We start from the raw sequence: 5,792 nt of genomic DNA, 5'->3' as shown, positions 1-5,792 counted from the left end.
GAAACAATTCACAAGGTAGTCTGAAATATTTTTTAAAAGTTTATTTTAGAGAGGAAGGAGGGGCAGATGGAGAGAGAGATAATTTTAAGCAGGCTCCACCCCTGCACAGAATCCAGTGTGGGCTCGATCTCACGATCATGAGATCTTGACCTGAGCTGATATCAAGAGTCCCCTGCTTAACCGACTGAGCCACCCAGGCACCCCCTGAAATTTTCTGTTTTCTATTTTTTGTTGGTTTCATTGCTAGTCACAATCTTGTAAACTGATATTATGACCTCCTTTTGGTAATGACATACAACTTGAAAAACACTATGCTAAAGATCCAGAAAGAGACGCCAGAGAGAGAGAGAGAGAACAAAAGGAGGCAAGATCCCACAGATCCGGCCCAGACCCTGAGATATTACAGACATCACCGAGGTGGCTCTGGCACAAAGAAAGACGGATGGAGAGGGAGAAGCACGGAAGAGAGATGGATGGTAAGAACGAAACACAGAGCCACTCCCCTACAGACGGGAACGAAACATCCTCAGAAGGCAGAGAAGGAGACAGGTGACAGCGGATGGAAAACACAGAGGCCAAGGGACGGAAAATCTAAAATGAGATGCAGGGACAGAAACAGAGGCCTGGATATGAAGCGTCTAAGACTGAGCTGCAAAGACATGGGTCCCAGACAGCCAAAGGGGGTCGGAGATGGGCATGGGTGAGAGCTGGGGTCTTGGAGAGCAGAGGCCAGTTTCCCCCAGCTGGGTTTGGCCACTGAGAGCTCTGTGGCCTTGGCTAAGTCACATGGCCTCTCTCAACCTCTGCTTCCATCTCTGAGAAGAGGGGTGAATGATCTTTCACATGAGTGTAGAGAAAGTGACTCTGGGTGTACTAGGCTTTTCCAGCGTCTGAGGTCCTGTCCTCAAAGACCCCTGTCCGGGACCGGATGGCGGCTCTTAACTGCCACCCACCTAAGGCGTCCCCCGTGTCCCTCTCCAAACAGTCCCCTCCCCCACGCCTCTGCCCAAAGGAGGGAAACCCATTTCCCTAGGAACAGCTGTGTTTCCTCAACAAACAAATGTTCCCTTTAAACGTTTCTGAGGAGGAGCGGGTGGTAATGAGCGAACATCTGGCCCATCGGCACACTTTCGTTTTTGGCAGCTCCGGAGCCCGCCAAGTGACTATTCCCTAATGTTCACCACGTCCCAGCACCTGCTATTCCCAATCAGGCTTGTACCACTACGCCTCAATTAAGAGCAGATGCGGGGCTGACGCAGGAGGAGCAAGAAACCCCCTTCCCAACGCCCCTCTGCTCTGCTCCAACTCCAGGGAAGTGGTCTGAGAATACCAAGGGCACCAGCTTCTGCCTTTGCCCTGCCTCCCCGCCTCCCCTGCCTCTTCTCTGCCTTCTCTTCTCCCCACCCCTTCCTTCCTACCCTCCCTCCTTGCTTGCTTGCTGCTTTCCTTCCTTCCCTCCCTGCTCCTGTCCTTCCCTCCCCCAGCTACCCTGGCCGCAGCCCTTGGGGATGCGCAGATCTGAGTGACATGTACTTGCCCTCAGACCGCCCACAAGATTCTAACCAACACACTTCCTTGCAACACAGGGGTTGGCAAAATTGTCGCTAAAGGGCCAGATAAGGGGCATCTGGGTGGCCCAGTCAGTGGGGCACCCAACTCGTGGGTTTCTGCTCAGGTCGTGATCTCAGGGTCTTGAGATCAAGCCCCACACTGGGCTCTGCACTCAGCACGGAGTTTGTACCGATGCTGATGTCCATGGTGGAGATCAGCATCCCTGTTCCTCACTCCAACATAGACCACCATGTGCTGATGGGGAGTGGGAGTGGGGGAATCCCAGGGCTTTGGCAGGGGAGAGGGTCCCCCACCTAGGAAGGGGGTCTTGGGGAATAAGTTGACTTTTCACTGAAAAATGAGGGGAAGTGGCTTGAGGAAAAGCAGCATTCTCCAAAGTAGGTTCACAGAATGCCAGTCCCAGGAGGAATTTCATGGGATCCATTTTTCCTTAGCCATAGACCCAGGAGGTGTTACCCAACCAGGTGACAATGTGCCCCCTTAAAGTTGCTCACTCTTTAGGGCTCCCATGCCATCAGGGTGATCATAGAACACACATCTGGCCAATGAGATGTAAGCAGAAGTCTGCTGGGGGAAGCTTCCGGGGTATAAAGGTTCAGACTCACCTCTGATCTTTGCCTTTCTCTTTCTTCTTGCCTGGAGTGTGGCTGTGGTGCTAGAAAGGGCTGCACCATTTTGCAACTGGGAAGATGGGAGCTCCGTGTTAAGGATGTCAGAGCAGGAAGCTAGAAGGAGCCCGAGTTCCCAGTGCCGTGTCTGAGCCTTCACGTCGGCCCTGGGCTGCCTCTTTCCATACTGGGTCCCGGCTGCTCATGGGGGGAGGCAGTGCTCTTGCAGCTGAACACGTTCCAAACTAGTGCACTGTTCTGTGGTAAACAGAGACTGTGGACAGATTAGGTTGGGGCCTGCCAGTTTCCACTGTCAGAGATTCATGAAATAGGTCATTCAAGCTCCAGGAAATCCAAATGTAAAGATCACTGCTTAACTCAATGTTTCCCAAGATGTTTGTCCACCAGCAGCTGTCCCAGCTCCTTCCAGGACAGCTGTGGAAGTACCATGGAACACACTTTGGGAAACAAGCTATAGAGGAAAGAGTATGGGGCTTTGGAGTCCAGGAAGATCTGGGTTGAATGAGTGTGGCTTTGGGCATGACATTGAACCTCTCTGATCCTGAGGTTCCTACGCCATAAAATAAGGGTGGGTCATATGGATAAAAGATAATCCGGATAAATGTCCTGGCACTGTACCTGGCTCCTAGTCATCAGCCATTCTCATTAACATGGGTCATGGTCAGAGAACATGCCATGGGACGCAGAAGACCATGGCCTGAGTAATGGCTCCAGCACTTCCTCCTGTGACCCTGGGGAAGGGACTTGCTGCTCAGAGCCCGTGTGTTCTGAACCATAGCACAGAGCTGATAAGGTCCACGTTGGGGAGAAGGTGGCCTGTGAAGATGTCTGGCCCAGAGAGAGGGCTCACCCAATGTTGGAGTTGTTGTCTGAGCTCAGGCCTGTCCGCCCCCAGCCCTGCCACCAGCCCCTGGCTGCTAACTCTACTTCCCCTACCCCTACCCCCACCCCCGGAAGGCGACACACCCAGCATTTAGCTCAGGAGCTGGGGCCGGATTGCCTTTGATTTTTCATTTTGTCAACTGCCTGCCTTCCCTCTCAACCCACCTCCCATCTTCCTCAGGGATGGCCACTGGGACCCTCAGGAGAACCCCCAGCCCCCACCTTTCCTGGGGCGTTCCCTTCCCCCCACATCGAGGCCCAGCGAGTGGTGGCGTCCCTGGCACTGCCATGGGGGGCCTTCGGGGATCACATTCCTTCTGTGCCTCAGTTTCCTCCTCTGTAAGAGGAGGGAATTGCTGTGTGTAGTCTTAAAAGCGGGGATGAGGACACCCTAAGACTTGCTTCCCAGGGATGTGAGGACGATGGGTTGAGATAAACCGTAAGTTGACAACACGACATTCACGGGTCACTACTGTTCATCTTTTGTCTTCCTGGCTTCTCTTTCGAGGCCTTCTATGTCCTCAGGTATCCCCCTCTGCTCCCCCAACCCACTCCCCGCCCCAGAGCCCAGATGTTCACCTTGCGTGGAACAGCCGCAGCGAGCGCCTTCCCAACTCTCTGCTAGGCTACAGACCCGCCGGAACCCCCCACCCTGGGCTTCCTCTGCGCCTTTCCCCTGCCTGTGCAGCACCCCCTGCTGCCCCCGGAACTCAGCTGTGCAGGCCCAGCCCCGCGCTCTTCCAAGTCCCCCACAGCCTGGGCGTGGTGGGAGGCCCCGTTCGGCTCAGCCCGGCACAGACTCACGTTCTACACGTAGGTAGGCTCCCAGCTTGGGCCTTCACCTCCTCCTCCTAGCCCTCCGCACCCCACTCAGGGCCTCTCACCGCAGGCCACCGTGGGAAAGGTCCTTCTGCCAACTGGCGAATTCCATGGGGACGTTGAGAGGGTGTTTGGGGCCGTGAGGGATGGGTATCAAAGAGGGGCCATGCTCTGGGGCTTCTCCAGGGGCAGAGGAAGCACCGGCTGCAGGAGCAGACCCAGCTCTGAGATGACGCCCCAAGGCAGGGCCAGCTCTAGGGGGCTCCTCCTGCTCTGTCCCTCCAGGCCCCACTCGCTCACACCAAGTTGGGGAGTGCGGGGAAAGGAGGGTCTGCAGAATGGAGGCCCCTTCAGGGCCAGATAGAAGGTGGAGGAGAGACAATGGGGAGGGGGTCCCTGCTAGTCAGGGTCCTACAGCAAGGCTACTGGTTCCGGCCTCCCTGTCCTCTTTGCCTTCTGATGGTTGGAGCCAAGGGCTCCCCGAAGAAGCCACTGTGGGGAACCACATTTCTCACTGTCACCCCCATCCCCAGGGCATTGGCTTTGGCTCCAGGCCCTGGGCAGGAGGGCCACCCTGGCTGTCCCATGTCTGTGTTCACTGTGTGAGAGGGGCAGGCAGTGGCCTGGAGAGACGGTCGGCCAAAGACACGAGCTGCCAAACTGCCTTCCCAATTTCAAGGCCTCTGGAGGCAAGGCGAGGCCCTAGGGTTGCTGTGCCTAGGATTGGGGTGTCGGCTGGGCACCTCTGCCCCCCCATAAAGCTCAGAGCTGCCTTTCCCAGAATCTCCTTCCCTGCAGGGTGTAAGTTGGCACGATTTGCAAAATGGAGTCCAAAGTTTGGGGTTAGGCCAAGCACACCAAGGTGCCCCAGCGGGACTGATTGTCCTCAGTTCCCTCCTGTCCCATATCCAGCCTGTCTTCTTGGCTGCAGGCCTTGCCAGCTATCAGCGGTCCCCAGGCCACCACCACACATACCTCCACAGGGCAGCGGCTGCCCAGAACTCTCTCCATGGTCCCCCTTCTCCAGTTTCCCCACAGGCTGGGGCCCGCCTACTGCACTGGGGCCTGAATCCCTTAGATGCCCAGGGAATGAGCAGTACAGCAGGAATACGGCTCCTCCCAGAGAGGCCGTGGGGTGCAGGAGTCAGAACTCAGGCTGACAAACCCCAGCCCCAGTGCCCCACCCCCGTAAGAGATCAGTGTCACCGCCTCCTTCCTGCTCCCTGTAGAGGTTTGGGTTCCCCACCCAGAAAATCTGGATCATAGCAGTTCTCTACAGGGTGTGAGATCCTGCCATAAGCCCCTGGCCGTGGAAGAGTCCCCTTAAAGGGTCCACAATTAACTCTTATTATATAAACATTCATATTACTGGTTTTCTAGAACCTATGCCTTTTTCACAATGAATGTACTTTTGAAAAATATCAGTAAAGAAAACGAAACACCAAGTATCTGCTGCGCCCAGCCCTGGCTTCTTCTGAGCCCAGCCCCTCTTTGAGGAACTCACTGAGTTTCTGTGACTGGTCTGAGGTCTCGTCTATGCTTGGTCTAAGACATGTCGCAGTTCTTTACTTTCCTAAATCAGGCTCAGCCTGAATGCCCATGCCCCCTGTACTGTGGCTCTAAGGGCCAGTTTTATGTATTTCTACAGCATCCTATTTTCTTCCTAGTCCCTTCTTAGATCTCACAGGAAGTCTGGTCACATGGCGTCTCGGAATATAGTACAGGGCCTGGCTGTGGTTGTTGACAATGTCACTGCCCCTTCTCCTGCCTGGGGTCTGGTCTTTTTCCTGCGTCCCCTGCTGCATGGGGCTGGCTGCCTTCATGCTCTACTCTGTTGGCTGAGCCCAGAGCCACCAGAGACCCTGTCCCCCGACCCCTACCACCAGCCCA

The sequence above is a fragment of the Mustela nivalis genome (genome assembly GCF_964662115.1).
Source record: "Mustela nivalis genome assembly, chromosome: 6".
Lineage (NCBI taxonomy): Eukaryota > Metazoa > Chordata > Mammalia > Carnivora > Mustelidae > Mustela > Mustela nivalis.
The sequence above is the reverse complement of the archived record's forward strand: the minus strand, read 5'-3'. Positions refer to the sequence as shown.